The following is a 13540-nucleotide window of genomic DNA, read 5'->3' on the forward strand; positions in this document are numbered from 1 at the left end:
ATCTGTCTTTTAAGACGAGTTGTATGGGGCCGAGCCCGTGGCGCACTTGGTAGAGTGCTGCGCTGGGAGCGCGGCGACGCTCCCGCCGCGGGTTCGGATCCTATATAGGACTGACCGGTGCACTCACTGGCTGAGTGCCGGTCACGAAAAAACGACAAAAAAAAAAAAAAAAAAAAAAAAAAAGACGAGTTGTATGCCTACGGTGTTTTTTTCAGGATACTCAGGGTTAGCTTGGCCCAACACAAACCAGGGTAGGCTGGCTAAGCCTGCAGACTTCTCTACTGAGCCTGCGTGAATGTGTGACCTTTTGAAGTTAGAGGGCCAAGGGCTCCACCTCCAGATCCTGCTGATGCCACCATTTTCTGTGCAAATCACCTTCAAATCCCTTTGCCAAATCATGATCCCCCACACCTTGCACCAACCCCTAACCACTTCCCCATAAATGTACTACCTTCCCCACTGTGGGTAAGATGGATTTGAGATATAAAATCTGTCATCTTTTCACATGGCCACTTCGTGAATAAACCTTTCTGTACTATAAAGACACCTGACTCAGTGATTGGCTTTCCATGGCACACGGGCAAACGGACTCCATGCGGGTTCAGTAAGGTAAGAACATATGGGAGCAGAAATATTGCTGTGGTCATTTGTGGTCATTTTGTGCCTGAGGCTGAAACTGCCTAGGCATACATTGGGACTTCCTTTGAGATAACGGCTAAATCCATGAGTAGAAGTCAGCTAGAAGGGTATAAAGAGTGGCAACCTTGGGCCACCACTCCAGCCCTTGCAATGACTAATTTTCAGTAGTGACCAGGTGGTTATGACCACATGGCTGTCTTTCACTTAGGACTGACCCCATGCAGACCCAGTAAACCCCCAGAGTTCTTTTTCATTTATTTTTTTCTCCTTCCTAAAGATTACCAGTAAGGGGATCTTAACCCTTGACTTGGTGTTGTCAGCACCACGCTCTCCCAAGTGAGCTAACCAGCCATCCCTATATAGGGATCCAAACCCATGGCCCTGGTGCCATCAGTACCACACTCTCCCGAGTGAGCCACGGGCTGGCCCTCCCAGAGTTCTTAAATACAATTTGGTGTGGGAGCTGAGAGAGAGAGCAAGAGAGTGAGCAGTACTGGACTGCCCACTGATTTGTGTATGCGTGTTTGAGAAATTAACTGGATTACAGGAAAGTGACACTTGTACCTCCAAGCTAGCGTAGAGGTTACACCCACTACAACTTTAATAGGCTAATTTGTGTACTTGCCTGCCTCCCCATCCCCCCACCAGATTAGAAATTCTTTTGAGGACAGGACCCATCTTATCTGGTCTCTCCAAAGGATTTAACAACATGGGAGAAACAAGCCAGTTGGCTCCTTGGAAAAAGCTTGGGCTTTGGAATCACACAACCCTTGATTCAAGTCTCAATTCTGCCACTTCCTAGTTGTGTGGCCTTAGATACAATACTTGTGATAGACTTTAGTGTCTTCATCTCAGAATTTTTAATAGGATTTGATGGAGTTTGGATGTGTTGTCCCCTCCAAAACTCATATGGAAATTTGGTCTCCAATGTGGCTGTGTTGGAAACTGACTGAGTCATGGGGGCGGATCCCTCATGAATGGATTAATGCTCTCCCTGGGGGAGGGGGGAGTAATGAGTGAGTTCTCACTCTATTAGTTCCCGCGAGAGCTTGTTGTTTATAGGACCCTGGCACCCCTTGCTCTCTCTCTCTCTTGCTTCCTCTCGCCTTGTGATCTGCTTGTACCCACTGGCTGCCTGGCACTTTCTGCCATGAGTAGAAGCAGCCTGAGGCCCATGCCAGACGCAGCTGTCCCAGAATCGTAAGCCAAATAAACCTCATTTTCTTATAAATTACCCAGTCTCAGGTATTTATGTTACAGCAACACAAAACGGACTAAAACAGGATGAAATGAAATTATTTTGCCCTACATCTAGATGATGCTCAATAAATGTTAGTTCCTTTCTTCCACTCAAAACTGTTGAATGGCCAGGCACACACAGATTCCCCCCACCGTACCTTTCCCATTTAGCTTATTTCCCATGAGTCCTTCTTCTCCCCCACTCCTCAGACAGTAATGTTCCAGAGACTTCTCTCGGCCTTGTAGGTCTGCTTCCCCTAGGAGACCTCCTGCCAGGAATTTCACTCCTCCTCCTGAGGTCAGCTGTAGAAGGAGCTGGGGAAGCAGGAAGGGGCCAGAGGCCTCAGGATGAAGAGAGGAAAGGGGAGTTGGCATGTCCTGGGGGGCAGGGAGGAGGCTGAATTGCTACAGCAAGTTAAATCCTTTTCATTCATTGTTGAAACAAGTATTTATTGCATCTCACTAGGTCCCAAGCTCTATGCAAGGCGCTGGGGATACAGCAGGAGGAACGAGGTCTCTGATCTTTGCAGATTTACGGAATTTATATTGCTCATTAGTGTATTGTATGTGGGAGGAGATGGTGCAGATAAAAGATAAATAAACAAAATACAATACAGTGATGGTGCAACAAGGAAATAAAACTCCCTTATGCTGGCTCGTCAGAACCCACCCAACAAATGGTCAATTTAGGTCAAGACCTGGATGACAAAGAGGTAGTCTTACAAGGGCCTAGGGGTCACCCCTAGCATTATCGACATTTGGAGCTGGGCAATTCTTTGTTGTGGGTCTGTCCTATGTATTGCATGATGCTCAGCAGCATCGCTGGTCTCTATCCACAAGATGCCAGTAGCACCCCCCTCCCAAGTTGAAATAGCCAAAAATGCCTAGGGGGCAGAGTCACCTGATTGCGAACCACTGGGCTAATGCAAGGTCATTCCTGGCAGCAGGAACAGCAAGTGCAAGGAAGAAGGCCCCGGCCTGCCTGGCCTTTCCAGTTCCAGCTGCCCCTCCTTCTGGGTGAATTTGTCAACTGTCACAAAGTGGCAACTGATGCCCAGAGAGGAAAGGGATAGTAAACCAGGAAGTGGGGCTGGCCAAGGGGACCGAATACTTCCTGGTTCAACATTTTGGCTGTGGGCTGTTCTTCTTCCCCACTCAGTCTGAAACTGGGGCCAGACAGTCTCAAGATACATCAGGGTGCACAGTCAGGTGGGGGCCCCGTCGGTCTGGACTCTGCATCACTTCCCTGAACAGAAGCCCTTGCTCCCCACCAAACTCAGAGAAGGGCCAGGCAGCCACTTTTCTAAATCATTCAAGACCAGATTTTTGGTTGCTTTTAGCAGCTGTCTTAGTTAATTGGAAAAAATAAATCGAAACAACTCTACCTCACATTTTTATCCTGCAAATTCATTGTCTCTATCATCAGCTTCCTAGAAATAGGCTAATGAAATTAAATAAACCACCAAAAGATAAACAATCGAGCCAGTATCACCTGAACTCCCTAAGTATATTTTGACTGTACATTGAGAAAGTCTCTTTTCTCATTTTAGAGACTATGTACAACACTGTATGGGACAGAAAAGGGGGTCAGGACAGAGTTCAGATAACAGGGGTGCTGTCAGGCAATGCAGGACACACAGCCTTTTTTTTTCTTTTCTGTTTTTTTATTGTGGTAAAAAACACAACTTAAAATTTACCATCTTAACCATTTTTAAGTGTACAGTTCAGTGGTGCTAAGTATATTCACATTGTGCAACAGATCTCCATAACTTTTTCATCGTGCAAAACTAAAACTCTATGCCCATTAAACAACTCCCTTTATCCCCCATCCCCTGGTAACCATCATTCTACTTTCTGTTTCTATGAATTTGACTTTAGATACTTTATGGTGTTATCGTGCAGAATTTGTGGAATAATAAGTAGAATCGTGCAGAATTTGTTTTTATGACTGGCTTACTTCACTTAGCCCAATGTCCTCACGGTTCACCCATGTTGGAGCATGTGACAAGATTTCCTTCCTTCTTAAGACTAAATAATATTACATTGTATGTATATACCACATGTTTATCCATTCATCTGTTGAGGAACATTTGGGATGCTTCTACCTCTTGACTATTGTAAATAGTGCCACTCACTATAAACTGGGTGTGCAAATATGCAGTTGTAGTAGATTGAATTATGTCCCTCCAAAACTCACTGAAGCTTCATGTCCCCTAAGTTTTATGTATTAGAAACTTAGCCCCCACTGTAACTGTTAAGAGGGTGGGAAATCTTATTATGGTAATTGAAAGGTGGAGCCTTGAAGAGGTGATTGGATTGTAGGACCATGCTGTAGTGAATGGATTAAAAATGGTGGGCAGGGGCATGGTTCTGAGAGCTTTAAAAGAAGAGGAGAGTGTGTCTTTCTCTCTCTCTGCTCTCACCATCTTGCAATGTGAGACCCCTGGGTCACTGTCGCCACCAACAGATGGACTTTGGACTTCCTAGCCTCAGAAACTGTAAGCAATAAATGTAGTTTTTCTGTATAAATCACTCAGTTTCAGGTATTATGTTATAAGCAACAAAAACGGACTAATACAGAAAATTGGTACCTGAGACGTCGGGTGTTGCTTATAACAAATACTTGAAAATGTGGGTGCAGCTTTGGAACTGGGTGTTAGGCAAAGGTTGGAGGAGTTTGGAGGACTCAGAAGAAGACAAAAAGATGAGGGAAAGTTTAGGATGTCTTAGAGACTGGTTACGTGGAGGCGAGCAGAATGATGTTAGAAATACGGACTGTAGGGCTGAACCCATGGCTCACTCGGGAGAGTGCGGTGCTGGGAGCGCGCGGCGCTGGGAATGCCGAGGCCGGGAGCGCCACGGCACTGGGAACGCCGAGGCCACAGGTTCGGATCCTATATAGGGATGGCCGGTGAGGGTGACACCAAGCCAAGGGTTACGATCTCCTTACTGGTCACACACACACAAAAAAAAAAAAAAAAGAAAGAAAGAAATACGGACTGTAAAGACCATTCTAAAGAGGTCTCAGATAGAAATAAGGAGTTTATTGGAAACTGGGGCAAAGATCACCCTTGCTGTGAACTGACAAAGAGCTTGCCTGTATTGTGTTCGTGCCCTGGGACTTAAAGGAAGGTGGGACTTAAGAGTTATGAACCAGAACATTTGGCAGAAGAAATTTCCACACAGCAAAGCATTAAGGAAGCTGCATGGCTACTTGCAAGAGCCTATGCTGAGTTATGGTGGTAGAGGCTTGACATGAAAAGCCAGAATTTAAAAGGGAAGCAGAGTGTAAAGATTTAGAAAATTTGCAGCCTGGCCATGTGGTAAAGGAGCAGAGAGCATGCAATGATGCAGCCCAGCGAACATTAGCTAAGAAGATTAGTACAAAGAAAGGGGATTATAAAGAGAAGGGGGAAAAGGCCCTGAAGGCATTGCAGAAGCCTCTGGGACCAACCCTTCCATTACAGGCCCGAAGACCTAGGGAGACAGAATTGTCTTGGGGAACAGGCTTGAGGAGTCCTCCACGGACTCACTGCCCAGGGCCACCTCAGGAAGCTGCTTCCAGCTCCAGCACCCCAGCTGCTTTGGCTACTCCAGCTGTGGGTATATTGGTCCCAGGTGTGGCTGGATTTGCAGCTTTGGAAAATACAAGCTGGAAGCCTCGGCAGCGTCCATGTGGTGTTAGGTCTGCAGGCTCACAGAATGCTAGAGCTGTGAAGGCTTGGGAGCCTCCACCGCAATTTCAGAGGATGTATAGAAAAGTCTAGGGGCCCAGGAAGAGATCTGTTGCTGGGGCAGAGTCACTGCAGACAGCTTTCACTAAAGCAATGCCCAGTGGAAGCATGGGGTTAGAGCTGCAGCACAGAAACCCCATCAGTGCCATTATCTAGTGGAGCCATCATAGTGGGATCACCATGGAGACCCCAGACCTGTGGAGCAGCCAGAATGGAGCACCAGCTTGGAAGAGCTCAAGTGTGGCCTGAGACCAGGAAAGCCACAGGAGTGGAGCTGCCTGAGGACTTGGGGACCCAAGCCCCACACCAGTGTGCACAGGACATTGAACATGCAAGGTACATGATTCTCCAGCTTTAAGATTCCATGCCTGTCCTGCTGGGTTTCAGACTTGTTTGGCACCTGTTACCCCTTTCTTTTGCCCTATTTCTCCCTTTTGGAGTGAGAGTATGTACCCTATGTTTGTCCCACCATTGTATCTTGGAAGTACATAACTTGTATTGATTTCACAGATGGGACTTTGAACTTTGGACTCTTGAGTTGAAATAAGTTAAGACTTTCGGGATGAAATGAATGTATTTGCATGTGAAAAAGACATGAGTTTTGGGGGGGCCAGGGGTGGAATGTAGTGGATTGAATGATGTCCCCCCAAAACTCACTGAAGCTTTAATTGTGTCCCCCAAGTTTTATGTATTACAAACTTGGTCCCCCACTGTGACTGTTAAGAGAATGGGAAATCCTATTATGGTAATTGAAAGGTGGAGCCTTGAAGAGGTGATTGGATTGTAGGACCATGCCGTAGTGAATGGATTAAAAATGGTGGGCAGGGGCATGGTTCTGAGAGCTTTAAAAGAAGAGGAGAGTCTGTCTTTCTCTCTCTCTGTTCTCATCACCTTGCAATGTGAGACCCCTGGGTCACTGTCGCCACCACCAGATGGACTTTGGACTTCCCAGCCTCAGAAACTGTAAGCAATAAATGTAGTTTTTCTGTATAAATCACTGTTTCAGGTATTTTGTTATAAGCAACAAAAACAGACTAATACAGCAGTCTTTTTTGAACACCTTTTTGAGATGTAATTCATACACCATACAACTCACCAATTTAACGTATACAGTAGTTGTCAGTATAGTCAGAGTTGTAAAACTATTACCCTCAAAATAAACCCCATTAGAAGTCACTCCCCATCTTCCCCCATGGTCACTTTATATGTCAACTTCACTACAGTCCCTAGGTGTTCAATCAAACACTAATCTAGGTGATAATGTGAAGGTTATCCTGTAGACGTGATAAAAGTCCATCATCAGTTGACTTCAGTCTAAGCAGGCCTGATTCAATCAGACAGAGGGTCTTATGAGCAGAATTGATGTTTGTCCGAAGAAGAAATTCCACCTGTGGACTGTAGCTTCAGCTCACGCTTGAGAACTCCAGCCTGCCCTTTCTATCTGCCCTATGGATTTTGGATTTGCCCAGCCAGCTCCCACCATCACCTAAGCCAATCCCTTGTAATAAATCTCTCAATATACACCTCCTACTTGTTCTCTTTCTCTAGTTGAACCCTGATTAATATGCTCTGCCCTCCTCCAACCCCGGAGTTCTAAGCAACCACTAATCAACTTTCTGTCTCTATGTATTTGCCTATTCTGGACATTTCAAATAAATGGAATCATACAGTACGTGCTCTTTTGTGATCGGCTTCTTTCACTTAGGATAATGTTTTCACCTGTCATCGATGTAGCATGTATCAGCAACCTGTTTCTTTTTATGGCTGAATAATATTCCATTGTATGGAAATACATTTTGTTTAGCCATCCATCAGCTGATGGACATTTGGTTGTTTCTACTGTTTGGCTATTATTAATAATGCAGCTATAGACATTTGTGTATACGTTTTTGTGTGGACATGTTTTCATTTCTCTTGGGTATACACTGCAGTAGAATAGAACTGCTGTATCATAAAACTCTATGCTTAACATTCTGAAGTACTTCCAGACTGTTTTTTCTACATCTTCGTCAATACTTGTTATTGTCTTTTCCATCCTAGCAGGTATGACGTGGTATCTCATTGTGATTTTCATGTGCATTTCCCTAATGACTAACGGTGTTGAACATCTTTTCATGTCTTTATTGGCCATTTGTGTATCTTCTTTTGAAAAATGTCTGTTCAAATCCTTTGGCCAGTTTTAATTGGATTGTTTTTTTACTGCTGAGTTGTAAAAGTTCTTTATATATTCTGGATACAAGTCTCTTATCAGAAATATGACTTCCAAATATTTTTCCCTATTCCATGGGTTGTCTTTTTATTTTCTTAATAGGATCATTTACAGCACAAAAGCTTTTTAAATTTTGAGATAGTCCAATTTTTCCATTTCATCACTTTTGCTTTTGGTGTTGTATCTAAGAAATCATCGCCTAACACAAGGTCATGATTTACTCCTTTATCAAGATTTACTCCTATGCTGTCTTCTGAGAGTCTTACAGTTTTAGCTGACATTTAGGTGTATGATCCTACACAGATTTGTAAAAGTCTTACCTATCTGGTAGCGCTTTCCCAGGGAAATATTTATGGCACTATCAAAAAACAAACAATTAAGCTATTGTGTTTGAAACAAAATGTGCAACGTGCGCTCTTTAGCATTCTGATCTAGGCTGAGAACAATATTTGAAATGAGCCAGTGCTTTCTCTGTAGGACAAACAAACGCTTTCATAAAGACGTCACTTTTGAATGGACTGCAGTTTATGACCTATTTACTTTTGAACCAGCCCAAACAGCTTGCCTCCATAGTGTGAGGGAAGGAAGAAAGACTCTACTGTGAGAATCAGAAAAACCACTCAATCACTAATTTGGTCTAAACAAGGGAGCCTAGAGTTTTCTGTGGCTTTCAAAACTAATTTCTCTCTGCCTGAGGAAGATGAATAAAAACTATTTTTAAATGTCTTATGACCTGGAAATATTTAATGTAAATATAATAGTCCTTTTATTTATGTTTTTCTTCTAAAGCTGGGGGGAAGATGGCATAACATAAATAAAACAAATACCATCTTACCACACTGTTTCAGGGGGGTCCCCCAAGATTTGCTTAAAATGACTCACAGGATTCAGCATATAGTTGTATTCATGGCTTAAATTTATTACAGCAAAGGATACACGACAGGACTAGCAAGGGAAAAGACACAGGTGGAGTTTGGAGAAATCTATGCACGGGCTTCCTATGCTCTCTCCCTCCCAGCCTGAGAGAGGACATATTGAGTGTGTTACCTTCTCCAGCTGCAAAAATGCAGCCACACGTGTGTAATTCTTCCGCCCAGGGAAGTCTATTAGAGACTCGGCACCCAAGGTTTTTACTGGGGACTGGTCACATAGGCATCTTCTGCCTGGCAACTACCAAAATTCCAGATTCCCAGAAGGAAACTAGGCATTTGCCATAACTCGCATTGTTTGCATAAACAATCTATGTAACCTGATACAGCAGGGTTTGATTCCCCAGTCTGATGAGCATAAGGAACTTTCCGGGAAGCTGAGTTTCCTAAGGGCCAGTCCCGCAAGCAGGCCTTTCTAAAGAAGGCAGGCTCAGGCCTGCTGTGTTAACTCTCTTCTGGACAGATGTCACGTCACTCACATAAGCTTGAATTTTAACTTTACTTACGGAAACACTTACACTTGGTGTTCATTAATATTCTGAATCTGTAATCATTTCAGCAATCTGAAGTTTATCCTATCTGTGAATAAATGTAATTACATTCCTACAGTAAATATTGTCCAGCAGCACGTTTAAGATACTAAGAGATATTTAAAGGACAGTGGTATACCTTCTTACACAAATTGATAATCATTCTAAATTAAATATATCTATTAATTAAAGCAGGACATGCAGGATCTCAACTGGTACTAGTCTTAGCCCAACATTCAAATTACTGGTCATATGTGAAATAAGACATTCACTATTTTCTGTACACAATAACATTAATGAATGAGCTAGAGGGATACATCAAGAGTGCCCCCAAAGGCCTGGACTAATCCTTGCTGGACTTGTTAGGGACAGAAGGTGTTCCATGGGAAAAACGGTGATAATACAAAAAGAGCGTTAAGTCCTAACTCAGTAAAATCACCCATCCAAAGCCAATGTCCCATGTTTTACCAGGCTTGTTTCCTCAGATTACTTTCCTTACTTACCTAAAAAAGGTAGTGTACACAAAAATTGTAAAACTATTGCCTAGGTACATTATATTCATGTTTTAGACAAACATCCTTGGGTGCTTCTTTTCACAAGACCAATATACGAAACCACTATCTATCACAGATAATTTGTACATTATAATGATACTGCCCTGTAATTGTTTCATGTACTTGCTTTATCTTTGAATCTGCATTCTAACTGGTATTTCTCCTCCCTGCCCACCATAACAGAATATCTAGACCATGCACTCAGTGGGTGCTTAATAAAACTAAGGAGAAGCCACAGTGGTTGAAGGCCTTTAGAGAGCACCTAGGCCAACCTCCTCTGTTTTTAGATTTGGAAGTCAGAAATATAGGGACACACACTCTGAGGCTAGTGGCAATCAAACAAATCCAAAACCTATGGATACCCTCCAAAGGCTCTGATTGAAACAGAACTGTAATGCAATCTTGAATTTTCAAGAATTCACTCAGCGCACATTTGCAATGTATGTGTTAGGTCAGCACTGTGGGAACACTAAGAAGAAAGACACTTGCCCTGGCCTCGGGGACATTACAGTCTACTCGAAGAGACTGGGTGTGATCTAACAAGGGTAGAACATGCAGGAGACCATAAGAAATCTAGAAAGTGATCCGTTAGTTCAGAGAGAAAAGGTTTTCATGCCTGGAACATCAGTTCTTCAGAAAGGCACAAGTGATGGTGAATTCAACAGGAGTACAAATAAGTTTGAAAGGTCTTGAAAGGGTGCAAGCTTTTCCTAAATTTCACATCCTGCCTATAAATGAGTAACAAGAACAGGTGTCCCAAGGGGAAAACTGATCATACAAAGAAACCTATTAGTAATAAGTTAACCATCTTTAGGTCAGGAGAGCCACAAAGAGCCAGTAACGGCAAAGTGAGGAGTGGAAAACAATGACACTTTTGCTTGATAAGACAGAGAAAAGGTACAGAAAGGAGACACATTCTTCGCCTCACCCTCAAAACTAGAGGCAAGGGGGTGTATGAGGCAGGAAAGACCCTGGGAGCACCTCGGCCATTCTGGTTCTGAAGAGCCTCGGCAAGGCTAACAATATACTAAGTGGTCTCTGCTTTTCTTCCTGAAATGACACAATTTCCAATCCCAGGTAACATGCCCTACAACAGGTCACAGCTTCCCTCTTGCAATTAAGGGTCGCTTTCTTGATAAAAGATTCAGAACAACAGAATGCCATAAACACAAAGACACATTATAACCTTCTAAAACTTTTTAAAAATGGAGAGAACTGCATCATATACCTTCATTTTCAGGAAGGGCTCCAGTGGACACACGGGACCAAAGTTTACAAATTAAATACAAGACTTTTAATATTAACTTTCTTGCTTTTTGTAGAATTTGTTTCTGAACGTTTTCATTATTTTTATTTGCGTCAATGTTACAAAGGCATAGTTTTCAAGAATCAAACAGTTTCAGTAAGTCTATTGCAAAAAACAGAAGTCCCATTGCCTCTCCCCATCCTTTTCTTGTGTGTGATCACCATCTTAAAAATCCCTTTCCTTTTGTCTTCCTGGGGTATAAGGAGTAGTAATGTATGTATTCACATACCATCATTACCTGGAGGCCATTTTCTCGTAATTTAGAAGGCATATGGAAGATATTAAAAAGTTAATGTTTTCTCTGTAGTGAACAAAGCATTTAAAACCATTACTGTAACCACACATGAATTTGGGTTTGCTCCTAATGAAATTCTAGGATTGTGTTATCTAAGTGTTTATGAAGGACTCACTATGACTTGAGTGTGGGGAGCAGTCTTTGAATCCTGTATTTTTTTTCATCGTTGCCTTTTACTTTTTCTTCTACTTTTCCTCTACACTCTCATCAGCAAGGCAGTGCTGAAGGGGGAGTCTCACAAGGCATACCTGAGAGGAGAGAGTTTACGGACTAACTGGACATTGAGTCTTAAGACTATTTCACAGGTTTGGGGTGGGCAGGGAAAAAGTCACTTCCTTGGCTAATCTTTTGCCTTCTAGAGTCATAGCTAAAGACCAGCAACAAAACTCTATAGTTAATTAAGAAGATAAAGGCCTGTAAATGTGAAATATGGATGACTTACTCAGCATTGCTAAGTGAACAAAATGTGAAATGCTTGCTTAGGAAAACAACTTTTCTCTCACCCAGAATTTTCCCTGGCTATCATTTCATAAACATAAATAAGCCCGAACTTTGGTCACATCTGGAATTTGACCTAATTGTACCTTTAGTACTATGTGATGCCTAATTACTGACTTGACACTTAACATATCAGAAGGGAAACAAAACATCAGACAGGAGGTTTATTGTGTGAAAACCAAAACCTGAAGCAATTTTCTTTCAACCAGTGGTGAATGAAACCATTATTTCAAATATTTACCTTTATTTTGGTGATGGGGAGCAATAATCAGCCACAATGTATATCGACAAAATAAAATTTTAAAAAAAATAAAAAATAAAAAAACAAACAAACAAAAAAACCCCCACAAATATTTACCTTTAATGAAAATTAAGCCTTGAATGACAAATGTATTGTTGGTCCCTCACAGTTGTTTTTGCATTATACTGGGTGGGTATGTTGAATTAAAAGGTGAAAACTTTTACACTCACAGTAAATCATTCAGTTCATACATTAAATCATTCAGTTCATACGATAAGCATGAATATTGCTGGTTACAAGGAAAAGCAGTCTCTAAATATTAAGCTTTTCCCAAAAGATGAGAGCAAACTGCCTTCATTAAGACAAGACAAGGAGAACAAAATTGCTGTCTATTTTTTGTTGTTAATTCAAGGATTCTGAATTATATCTTTACATTAATAAAAATCAGTAATACTCACTATATGGCCTAATTTTAACTGTCATTGATTTGCTATTTAATCTTGAACAAGTCACATTTTTCCATCTGTATATGCAAACACAGGCATTTTGCCTATATTTTAAATTTTCTTTAGGCAATTTGCACATAATGTCATTGATCTATTAAGATAAGTGCTTTGTATTATATGGGACACTACTGGGCTTGGAATCAAAAGCTGCTGACTCAGTGGCCCAGGCACCTGTACTCTATTGCCTGGGCTGTTCAGCTCAGCTGGCCCTGGGTTCTTCTATGTACTACTATTGTTTTGATTTTGTCCCCAGGATAGATAAAGGTGATGATTGTTGAAAGCATTCTTTGGTACCCGTAGTCCCTTTTTTTCATTAAAGCAATTGCTTTTAAACTTTAATTTTTTGACAAAGCACTCTTTCTTAGGAATGCAACTGTGTAGTAACATTATTACAGAACAAACTACGTTTATCTCTTCAGAGGAGCTTGAATCACTCTGAATGGTGGAGAATGTTCTCTCCAAAGTTCCTAAAGTTTTTCAACTAGAACTATGTTAAGTTGCAGATAAACTAGATGTAGATTCATAGTTACAATGAGAAATGGTCATAAGAGATGCAATTAAAAGTGTAAAAGTAAATAGAGAATATTACCTTGGGATAGAGAAAAACAGAGTATAAATGTACTAAGGTTAGGAATAAGCCAAGGGAGGAAATATATAAAATAGCACTTTGAAAAATATAAAGAGCTAGAGAAAAGCAAGATAGTAAAATGCATATTTTATATTCTCTACAGTTCACGGTACACGGAAGGCATGCAAAAAGTGTTAAATATGAAAAGAAGGCGGCACCAGATACAAACAACCATGAAAGGAAAAGATCTCTGGGCTACCACTTATAACTCAAAAATAGTTTAAAGGGCAAC

Source organism: Cynocephalus volans, chromosome X (genome assembly GCF_027409185.1).
Source record: "Cynocephalus volans isolate mCynVol1 chromosome X, mCynVol1.pri, whole genome shotgun sequence".
NCBI classification, from domain to species: Eukaryota; Metazoa; Chordata; class Mammalia; order Dermoptera; family Cynocephalidae; genus Cynocephalus; species Cynocephalus volans.